This window comes from Stomoxys calcitrans, chromosome 1 (assembly GCF_963082655.1).
Source record: "Stomoxys calcitrans chromosome 1, idStoCalc2.1, whole genome shotgun sequence".
Taxonomy (NCBI): Eukaryota; Metazoa; Arthropoda; class Insecta; order Diptera; family Muscidae; genus Stomoxys; species Stomoxys calcitrans.
Genome location: NC_081552.1, coordinates 62,916,988 through 62,929,798, shown reverse-complemented (window position 1 = coordinate 62,929,798; position 12,811 = coordinate 62,916,988).

Sequence of the window (12,811 nt, the reverse complement as noted above, 5' to 3'; positions counted from 1 at the left end):
TGGTAGTAGGGAACCAGGATCGGATAAATAGGGCTTTTGGTATGGTTCATTGCATGTAGAAGTACATAAAGCCGAACCTAAAACAGACAAACGATTTCACATGACCATTTCCTAAATATATCAATTCTGTTCTTTGTTACAATAAAATTCCTGGACACGAGGGATGATGTTGTGGTATAGATAATGTTATATTGGCCAACCCATCCCCAAGACCGACGAGCAGATATGGGAATAAGCCTCCGTGTCCACCGCCAAAAGGTATGCATTCTCTGGACTTCTAACCATAACAGTTTGATACCCATATTGCCCAAAGCGGTAAAAGTCTGCTGTTGTGTGATGTTTTTGGGAGAGGTGAACCCACCGAGATTCATATTATATTTTTACATACCTTTCATTTGATACCCATATTGTCCAAAGCGGTAAAAGAGTCCTGTAGAGGAATTTTTAGGGGTGGGGGACCCTTAGTGTAAAATTTGTATACCAAGCTCGTTCTCTACTCTTAATAAATTCCGTTTGATACCCATATTGTCCCAACCGTTGAACATGTCCGTTCGGGTGGGTTTTACGATGGGGCGTCCCCCCAGGTAATTTCACCTCAAAATTTTATACCAATTTCGTGTTTTTGAGATACCATAAGAAAATTCGGGTAAGTGTTAGGGATATCAAAAAATGTAGTACCCCACTTTCACCGGGGCGCAAACTTTACCATCTGTGGAATGAAAATCGGTTCAAACCATGCCTGTACCAAATTTTAGAACAATCGGACGAAAATTGCGACCTGTAGTTTGTACACAGACGGCAATAGCTAAATCGAATCGGAAAGTGATTCTGAGTAGATCGGTATATTAACCAATGAGTCTATTTCTCTTCCTTCTGGGTGTTACAAATAAATGCACTAAGTTATAATACCGAGTACCGCAGTGGTGGTGTTGGGCATAAAAATTTAAACACAATATGTCTTCTGCAATTGTTTCAAAATTCATCAAAATCAAAGCAAATTTGTGGGTTTTATCGATTTTGGCCACATTTTCCCATTTTGGCCACATTCCCATACCAAATGTGGAAAGAGTTTCTTTAAAAACCCATGTTGAAACTGAAACCTTAGCCCATGTCGTCTACTTACGTTTCAGTTTAAAAATGAGTTTTTGAAAAAGAACATGTTGAGTCTTTTGATGAAAACGCATTTTCCACAGGATACGATGGGACACACGGAAAGACTGGAATCTTGGAATAATGAGGATGGTCGATGGCTGTGTGCTGCCAGCAAAAATCTTTTTTTGGTCCAAGGACAAACGTTTTTGAACCATCAGGAACCATGGGAGTATAGAGGAATGGCTCGTGGACTCAAATTTGCGGGATTTAAACTTCTCTAGGGTACGGGGAATAGGAGACACAGAGCCTGTATTCTTGCAAAGGGTAGTCTAAATGTTTTTCTTTTTCCGTCGCTAAGCACTGAAAATTTAGTAGTAGCCAGCCTTGAAAAAAAACAATTCTCATTATTGGATGGCTTCCCTATATATGGCACACGATTCAGAGATGCCGCCTCCAAATTTTAAGTCGCTGGTTGAAGCCGCTTCTGTAGGGAAGAAATGCCTCATTATAGGAAGTGATGCTAATGCACATCACCAGATATGGGGAAGTTCGGGTATCAACGAAAGGGGTGAGCTGCTTATTGAATATTTTATAAGTTGCAATCTGGCGATTTGTAATAAATGGGATAAATCGACCTTTATTACTAGGAACAGGCAGGAAGTACTAGATATTACCTTTGCATCGAAAGATATAAGCGGAAGAATATGCGACTGGGACCGACATGGTAGACCCCAGAGCTATTTGATATAAGGAAAGACTGCAGAAAACTCTTCATCAGTGCAAAAGCCACAAGAGCACCACACGATTGGGACATCTATAAGAGCTAAGAAAATATAAGGGCGAGCTTAGAAAGGCTCAGAACAAATCTGTCCTCTAGACCTATTACGGTGGGGTATATTCAGAAGTCAGAGAATGTAGGGACAATGTCTAGTGAGGAATCACTAGAACCACTCGTTGTCCAACGGACAATGTGGCGCCAGAAGAGGGTGTCACTGGTATGCATTCGTCGGAGGCTTTTAGGGAAATTGTGTCTGAGCCGAAAATCCTTTGGGCGATAAGAAGTTTCGACTCTTTTAAGTCGCCAGGCCCTGATGATGTATCACCGGTTGAACTACAAGCTGTGTCTGATAGTCTGGTTCCCTGGCTTAGTGAGATGATATACTTTGCTTGTATTAGAATTTCATATATACCTGTGGAATGGAGGGATACGAAGGTCATTTCCGAAAGCTGGAAAACCTCCCATACGAAGGTGAAAGATTTTCGTTCATTAGTCTGTCATCCTTTATGCTGAAGACTCTTAAGAGGTAGATTGAAGCATATATTACAGCCCTTCACGACCTAGTCGGCTACATAGAGGGTTTTCTCGCTGTCAACGAATATACAATGGTAGCATTTCTTGACATTGAAGGTGCTTTCAATAATTTAAAACCGACATCAATCATTAAGGTGTTGGAGATTCTAGGCTTCAACTCTACCATAAGAAAGTATATTAATAACTTACTTACTAAAATATGCATTACGGCAGGCTTGGGGTCTGTGGATCTTAAAAGATGGGTCAGCAGAGGATACCTTAAGGTAGTGTACTGTCTCCTCTACTTTGGAATATAATCATATATACAATATATTATTGTCTCTGGAAGAAAAAGGAGTAAAACTGGTCGCGTATGCTGATGACGTGGCAATTGCGGTTAGGGGAAAGTTTCCAGCACTCTAAGAGATATACTTCAGAATGCTGCTCGTGCAACAGCAAAGTGGGCTACCGAAAGGTATAAATCCGTGCAAGATATAAGAAGTTCTTTTCAGCAGGAGATACAAGTTACCTACAGTAGAACCTGTCTCCTTGGGTGGAGAGAATGTTTCATTTACAGAAAGCGCAAAATACCTGGGTGTTTTGCTGGACAGGAAACTGAACTTCAAATTCAACATTTTGGAAAGGGCAAGAAAGGCCGCTCTTGCCCTGTACACCTGCAAGAGAACCATTGGTAAAAGTTGGGGGGTTTAGACCGCATGTCATGCATTGAGTATATACTGCAGTTGTCAGACCTATAATGCTATATGGTGTTGTGCTCTGGTGGACGGCGTTTCAAAAGTCCACCTACTGCTCAATACTTAACCAGATCCAAAGTATGGCTTGTTTGTGCATCCATCCATCCACGACACCATCTGATGCATTGAATTTAATGTTACGTCTTATGCCTCTGGACATTGTGGCTACCCTAATTGCAGCGATCACTGCCGTGAGGTTAAGGTAGCTTTCTCATTGGACATGTGGCGGCTACGGACGCAGTGTTATCCGTGATAACCTGAGCCGCTTTTTGATAAAAATTATTGGACCACTATTCTTGATAGAACCGATTGGAACTACGATATACCTCGTAATAGAACTTACATAGACTTCTATACGGATGGTTCCAAACTAAAAGACCAGGTGGGTGTACTCTAAAGATCTAGAACGGGTCATATCGAAAAGGTTACTCGACCACTGCAGTGTGTATCAAGCAGAGATCCTTGCAATTAAGAAAGTGGTGGAATGGCTAAGATATGATGTCTTTACGACGATTGGCATAAATATGCCTCTCAGATAGTCAGACAGCCATTAAATCCCTGGAGAACGTATTTCTGAACCGAAAAACCGCCCTCGACTGTCGCAGATCTCTCAACGAGATAGCGGAGCGGTTCAGAATTCACCTGTTCTGGGTGCCGGGCCACAGAGATATCCCAGGGAATTGTAAAGCCGTCCAGCTTGCGAGTGGGTATGCCTCTAGCCACACGTATGTTATGTTTTCAGGAACAGGCCCGGAGGACAACGAATGATACATGGTCACAAAGAGGGGGCTGTGAGCATTCCAAAACTATGTGGCCTAATCTAGACTTGAAGAGGTCTACTGCTTTGTCTGTCATTGGCTAGAACAGATGTCACAGTCGTTGTGTCTGTCATGACAGGGCATTGTCTAATCGGAAAACATGCTGACAGACTGCAGATTGCCAGCAACGACTTTAGCAGAAGCTGTAAGAACATCGAAGAAGAAGAGGCTATAGAACACCTTCTATGTGTGTGTCCTGCACTAGCAGTTTTTAAAGCGATCTGGATGGTTCAACGGTAGGAAATAGAATGCATCTACCTTCTTCTATTCCTGTGGCATCACAATGGACAAAAACGTCTAAATGAGTCTGATGGCGGACTGCCACTTAAACCTAAGCTAACCTAGATATAACTTCCATATATATCTTTCATTCGATATCTTTCATTCGGTATACTAATTTCGTCATTCTGTTTGTAACTACTCGAAATATTCGTCTGAGACCCCATAAAGTATATATATTCTTGATCGTCGTGACATTTTATGTCGATCTAGCCATGTCCGTCCGTCTGTCCGTCCGTCCGTCTGTCTGTCGAAAGCACGCAAACTTCTGAAGGAGTAAAGCTAGCCGCTTGAAATTTTGCGCAAATACAACAACTGTGCCAAGTATAGTTCAAATCGGTCCATAACCTGATATAGCTGCCATATAAACCGATCTTGGGTCTTGACTTCTTGAGCCTCTAGCGTGCGCAATCTTCATTCGGTATACTAATTTCGTCATTCTGTTTGTAACTACTCGAAATATTCGTCTGAGACCCCATAAAGTATATATATTCTTGATCGTCGTGACATTTTATGTCGATCTAGCCATGTCCGTCCGTCTGTCCGTCCGTCCGTCTGTCTGTCGAAAGCACGCAAACTTCTGAAGGAGTAAAGCTAGCCGCTTGAAATTTTGCGCAAATACAACAACTGTGCCAAGTATAGTTCAAATCGGTCCATAACCTGATATAGCTGCCATATAAACCGATCTTGGGTCTTGACTTCTTGAGCCTCTAGCGTGCGCAATTCTCATCCGATCAGAATGAAATTTTGCACGACGTGTTTTGTTATGATATCCAACAACTGTGCCAGGTATGGTTCAAATCGGTCCATAACCTGATATAGCTGCCATATAAACCGATCTTGGGTCTTGACTTCTTGAGCCTCCGATTGAATTCTTATCCGATTGAAATGAAAGTTTGCACGACGTGTTTTGTTATTATATCCAACAACTGTGCCAATTATGATTCAAATCGGTCCATAACCTGATATAGCTGCCATATAAACCGATCTTGGGTCTTGACTTCTTGAGCTTCTAGAGGGCGCAATTCCTATCAGATTTGGCTGAAATTTTGCATGACGTATTTTATTTTTACTTTCAACAACTGTGTCAAATAAGGTTCAAATCGGTTCATAACCTGATATAGCTGCCATATAAACCGATCTGGGATCTTGACTTTTTGACCCCTAGAGGTCGCAATTATTATCCGATATGCCTGAAATTTTGTACGATTGATCTGCTCATGACCATCAACAAACGTGTTTATTATGGTCTGAATCGGTCTATAGCCCGATACAGATCCCATATAATTCGTTCTCTCTATTTTACTTCGTGAGCCCTAATGGGCGCAATTCTTATACGAATTGGGTGAAATTTTACACAGGTCTCCAACATATAATTTAATTTTGGTCCGAACCGGACCATATCTTGATATCGTTTTAATAGCAGAGCATCTCTTTTCTTATATCCTTTTTAGCCTAGGAAGAGATGCCGGGAAAAGAACTCGACGAATGTTATCCATGGTGGAGGGTATATAAGATTCGGCCCGGCCGAACTTAGCACGCCTTTATTTGTTTAAGGCTGTAGTAGCCACAATTTTGGTCCGATCTCTAAATAGCTTTGCGTGATGAGTTTCATTTGTCATTCTATTATGTGTGCAAAATTTCATCAAATTCGGCTCAGATTCAGATATATTTAGCTCTCATATATATCTTTCATCTGATGAGATGTTTAATTTGAAATCTTCAAATGTGTGAAAAATTTTATGAAAATCGGTTAAGATTTAGATATAGCACCTTCATCCGAATTTTAGTCCCATCCTAACCAAATTTTGTCGAGAGATGTTTCATTAGACGTTTAAGTAGGTGTGCAAAATTTCATCAAAATCGGTTTAGATATAGATATAGCTCCCATATATATCTTGCAGCCGATGTTGCCTTTTTAGGCTGTAGTAGCTTCAATTTTGGTCCGATATTAAAAAAATTTGGAGTGAGATGTTACATTTGACGTCATAAAATATGAGCAAAATTTTATGAAAATTGATTCAGACAAATTTAGTCCGTTCCTTACCAAATTTAGCGTTGACGTCCAAGTATGAGTGCAAAATTTCATCAAAATCGGTTCAGATTTAGATATATCTCCCACCCTCTCTTCCAAAGCTGTAGGAGCAACGATTTGTACCCGATTTTTGCAAACGTTACCGTGAGGTGTTCTATTTCACGTCCCAGTACGTGTGCAAAATTTTATAAAAGTCGGTTCTGATTAGGATATAGCACCCATATCTTTCATTCGATATGGCCTTTTAAGTTTGTAGTAGCCACAATTTTAGTCCGAAAAGGAAAGGAAAGTTTTTCAAAACGAAAAAACGCATAAAATTCGGAAAAATTCATGAAATTTTTAATTGAATCGATTGTACGGTCCATATAATTTAATGTTTGAAGATTATTTCATGCGAATGTTGACCGTGACAGCGCCTGAAATTGTTTATCACCCTAGTCTTGTTTTGGCATTCCAACATTTAGGCCGGTATCTCACGAATAAATGTTTCAAAGTTGTCTTGCAATGCGTCAATTGAAGCGGGCTTGTCTGTATAGACATGAGCTTTAACATAGCCCCTCAAAAAAAGACTAAAGGCGTTAAATCGCACGATCTAATCGGACAATTGACCGGTCCCGATCGTGAAATAAATGTTCATCAATAATTCGCAAGAGCAGTTCGTTTGTAAGACGATCCATGGTTAAATTATAGACCAAACAGAAGATGTATGATAGTGAAACAAAACACGAAACGTGCGTGAGCTGTTTAAACCAGTGTTACCAAAAAGATAATATCTTAAAATTCATTCATTAATTTATATTCAAATATGAACCGATCTGGACCGTATTTGATTCGGATGTAAACTTGAGCGAAATCATGTAATAAATGTCGTTTTTGTGGGTTCAAGACCCAAATTCGGCAGATCGGTCTATATGGAAATCATGTAATAAATGTCGTTTTTGTGGGTTCAAGACCCAAATTCGGCAGATCGGTCTATATGGCAGCTATATGTAAATATAGTGTGATTTAGACTATATTGGAGTCGCATCGATATGCGACTAAAAAAAACTTTCTTTTTCCGAAATTTTTAAAACAAAATTTCAATGAAGGGCGAAATTCTAACAACATTTTTTTCTAAAAAGAAAATTTCAATGAAAATTTTTCTAAAGATAAAGTTTGACCAACGCCTACCTTGGAATTATATATTTAAAGACCAAATTTCATAGATTTTTTTTCAAATGGCAATGGCATTTTTTTAAAGGCAAAAATTCAATGTAATTGTCTAAAAACAAAATTTTTCCCATGCCTGGCCCCTACATATTATTTTTCGAAAGAAAAAATTTTTAATGGCCAAACTGCTAAGCCAAGCTTCATTTTTCAACTCACTAGATTTAAAATTTCTGATGTTTCGTCCTCAAACTGTTGAAGAAAAAAGTTCGAAAATTTGTTATATAGCGAAATGTTTTCAAATAGGTCATATTTCTGCTACACCCTAATAGTCAAAAGGTTAGTCCTGCAAAATGTAGAACTTTAAAGACATGGTGCTAAATATGGGCATATTGAGCAATGGGTTGGATAGATTGAATAGAGAGTGCGGTTATCAATCCGGTCCATGCAACTATGGACATACACCAAAGTCAATAATAGTCTGGTTGTGCGCTCAGAATATTAAAAAGTAACCTCGAAAAAAAATCTTGGCTAGGAATTTCGTACATCTAATAAAATCTCTAATTTCTCTTTCGAGTTGAGCTTAATGATCGAAAATTTTATACAATTTAAAAATTAAAGCCGCAGGACATACACCAAATTAACCATGATTTGACGCGTTTCGATCTCTTGTAAAGGAAAGGTGGCACATCCATAAGGACAAATTGTAGGGATAAGTTAGTGTGACGAGATAACCTCCGACAATGGGTTGAGAATAGCAGATTTCGGCGGGCTAAAACTCATGGTATTAAGCAACACGATAACAAGCAAAAGTGTGCTAATTTCGGGCCGGCCGAATCTTGAGAACCCACCACCATGGATTCTGCTAAAAATGTACACAAAATAAATTTAGCTGAAGGGCGTAATTTTATACTACATACCAAATTTCTGTCAAACCAGCTTCTAGGAACAGAACAAGGATGATCGAGAGACCAGTTTATATGGGAGCTATATCAGGATATAGACTGACTTGAACCGTAATACGCACAGTTGTTGGAAGTCGGAAACAAGTAAAAGCGTGCTAATTACGATCTAAATAGGTCTATGACCTGATATAGCTCCCATATAAAATTAACTCCCGATTTGTCTTCTTGAGCCCTTACAAGCCGCATTTTTTGTATGATTTGGCTGAAATTTAGCATGTAATGTTTTGTTGTAACTACCCACAACTGTCCAAATTGGTCTATAACCTGATATAACTCCCACATAAACCGATCTCCTGATTTGATTTATTGAGTCCTTATAAGACGAAATTTTTTTCCGATTTGCCTGAAATTTTGCATAAAGTGTTTTGGTTTGTGCCAAGTGTGGTTTACATCGGTTGACAACCTGATATAGCTACCATATTAACCGATTTCGGATTTAAACTTCTTGAGCCTCTGACGGAGCAATTCTTATCCGATTTAGCTTATAATCCGATTTGGCTGAAATTTCAAGTGTTTTGGTTTGACCATCAACAACTGTGCCAGGTATGGTTTAAATCGATTCATAACCAGATATAGCTCCCATACAAACTGATTTCGGATCTTGACTTCGTGAGCCGCTAGAGGGCGCATTTATCATTCGATTTTGCTAAAATTTTGCACAAAATGTTTAGGTTTCACCATCAACAACTGCGCTAAGTATGACCCAATTGGTTCACAACCTTATATGGCTCTAATATAAACTGATCTTCCGATTATACTTGTAAGAGGGTTCAATTTTTTACCTTTTTGGCTAAAATTTTGGACAACGTGGCAAATATGGTCTAAATCGGTCCATAACATGAAATATCTCCCATATGAACCGATCTATCGGTATTAATTCTTGAGCTGAAAATGTTCGATTTGGCTTAAATTTTTCACAATGACTTCTACTATGATCTCCAACATCAAAACAAGTATGGTCCGAATTGGTTCATAAGCTGATATGGCTCCAATAGCATGACAATTTTTATCCATTATCCTTTGTTTGCCTACAAAAAGATTTTAGGCAAAGAACTTGATAAATGCTATCCATGGTGGATTGAATTTAAGATTCGGCCCATAGCAATCCTACTTGATAGGATTATTATGGGACTTGCATCCGGTAGGGTAGGATTTTGATATGATTTCTATATTAAACTAGCTGAACCGGGCCCGCTCCACTGCGGGGAGCCTTATATTACTATGGTCGGACAGTATGTCCTGTACAGGGGTATATTTGGGGTTGAGGTGGACCGTCATATGTCAGATTCGTTCCCTAGTCCCAAATACCCTTAGTTTGAGCCCCATATTGTCATTATTGGTTTGTATTTCCATTTAGCGGGCTTTGGAGATGGCGCGGCCCCTCTAGGTATCCGACCCTAAGTAAGGACACCAAATTTCTGTTTTTGAGTTATTATAAACAAACTAAATTTCGTGCAAGTCGCCCCACCCATCTGCAAGATCTGGAGTTTTAGAAAATAAGGTTAGGTGGAGTCCCCCCATTTTAGATGGGTGGTAGATCTGCTCCATTCCCTTGATTTCGGTGGTGGATTGGAATAGCAAAACCCTTTGCTGCGAAAGTGGATTTCAGATTCATTCTCTACTTCCAAAATCATATTTGAGCTACATATTGCTATGATCAGTATATCTGTGTGGTTTAGGGAGACTTTAGGTGAGGCGTCCCTGAAACACTTTGCCATAAATCAGATTTGAGCCCCTTATTGTCATAATTCACAAAAATGTGTCCACGTTAAGGGGTATCAAGGGCGAGACGGCGCACGCACTTAGCCCTTGAAAAATATCAGCATCATGCTCTTCTCCCAAATATATTTTATTTGAGCCCCAATAGCCATTGGCCTCAAAATTGGATATCAAATTCGTCTTCTCCTATCAAACACGTATTATTTATTGCCATAGTAGGCAAATATAGCCGGTTTAAAGGGAGTTTAGCGGACGGACCCTGAAATAATATCAGCATAGTGCTACAGCACGATTTTGTTTGGCTCTATAATGTCAAGCATTATAAAGGTGGCTGTGAAGGTATTCAGGGCAACGGGTCTCGATCAGATCTACACTAATTATTTTTTTACACCCTCCACCATAGGATGGGGGTATACTAATTTCGTCATTCTGTTTGTAACACCCCGAAATATGCGTCAGAGACCCCACAAAGTATATATATTCTTGATTCTCATGTCATTTTAAGTCGATCTAGCCCTGTCCGTCCGTCTGTATGTCGAAAGCACGCAAACTTTCGAAGGAGTAAAGCTAGGCGCTTGAAATTTAGCACAAATACTTTTTATTAGTGTAGGGCGGTTGGGATGTAAATGGACTAAATCGGTCCATGTTTTGATATAGCCACCATATAAACCGATCTGGGTCTTGAATTCTTGAGCCTCTAGAGGGCGCAATTCTCGACCGATTTGACTAAAATTTTACACGTGGTGTTTTGGTATCACTTCCAATAACGATAATCATAATCTGGTATAGCTACCATATAAGCCGATCTTGGATCTTGACTTCTTGAGCCAATAGAGCGCGCAATTCTCATCCGATTTGGCTGATATTTTGCATGAGGTGTTTTGTTATGACAATAACTGTGCTAAGTATGGCGCAAATCGGTACATAACCTCATATAGCTGGCATATATACCGATCTGGGATCTTGACTACTTGCGCCTCTAGAGGGCGCAATTCTCCGAATTGACAGAAATTTTGTACAACGGCTTCTTGCATGACCTTCAACGTACGAGTCTTATATGGTCTAAATCGATCAATAGCTTGATACAGCTCCCATATAAACCTATCTCCCGATTTTGCTTCTGCAATGTAGGTGCAAGGTGCAATTCTTATCCGAATGAATTGAATTATCGGACTATAACTTTTTATAACTCCAATAGCATAACAGTTCTTATTCAATATTTTTCGTTTGCCTAAAAAGATATTTCGCGCATAGAACTCGACAAATGCGATCCATGGTGGAGGGTATAAAAGATTCGGCCCGGCCGAACTTAGCACGCTCTTACTTGTTATACCCACCACTAAAGAATGGGGGTATATTCAACAAATCGAAATATTCATTTCCGACCCTATAAAGTATATATATTTGGGACAGTGAGTTGTGTTAGGCCCTTCGACATTCTGCGTCAATTTGGCTCAGATCGGTCCAGATTTGGATATAGCTGCCATGTAGACCGATATCTCGATTTAAAGTCTTCGCCCTATAAAAGGCACATTTATAATCCGATTTCACTGAAATTTGACACATTGACGTATGTTATGCTTTTCGACATCCATGTTGTATATGGTTCAGATCGGTTTATTTTTAGATATAGCTTCTAAAAAGACCAATATTTTGTTGTACACAATTGAACAATGACATGTACTTATTAGTATTTGGTCCAAATCGGAACATATTTCGGTATAATTGCTACGGGACATAAGGTATGCAATTTTCACAGGATTTTGATGAAAGGTGGTTTACATATATAGCCGAGGTGGTGGGTATCCAAAGTTCGGCCCGGCCGAACTTAACGCCTTTTTACTTGTTTTTGTTTTTTTATCTACATTCAAAATCATATATCAAAGCTACCACTTGGGATACCACATTTTTAAAGACCCGTAGGTTCTCCTCCAATTTGAGGGTGAAAAGTGTACTCTTCTACCAAAGACCTTTTATTGCTGTTCTATTCTATTCTGATCGGCCTTCACATATTATTTTTGTACCCTCCACCATAGGATGGGGGTAATTTTGATCGTGGTGTTTTGGTATCACTTCCAGCATTTTTGCAAAGTAGGGTCCAAATCAATCTATAACCTGGTATAGGTGCCATATAAACCAATCTTGGGTCTTGACTTCTTGATCTTTAAGAAGGCGCAATTCTTATCTGATTTGGCTAAAATTTTGCGTGATGTGTTTTGATATAACTTCAAAAATCTGTGAGAGGTACGGCGCAAATAGGTACATAACCTGATATAGTCGCCATATAAACCGAGCTGGGATCTTGACTTCTTGAGCCTCTAGAGGGCGCAATTCTCATCCGATTTGGCAGAAATTTCGTACAACGGCTTCTCTCATGACTTTCCACATACGCGTGCAATATGGTCTGAATCGATCTATAGCTTGATACAGCTCCCATATAAACCAATCTCCATATACCATATAAACCGATCACCCTCCGTCCTTATTCATTATTTTTTGTTTGCCTAAAAGGAGATACTGCGCAAAGAACTCGACAGATGCGAAACTTGGTGGAGGATATATAAGATTCGGCCCGGCCGAACTTAGCACACTCTTACTTGTTAATTCCTTTTTTATAACCTCCACCATAGAATGGGGGTGTACTAATTTCGTCAATCTGTTTGTAACACCTTAAAATATGCGTCTGAGACCCCATAAACTATATATATTCT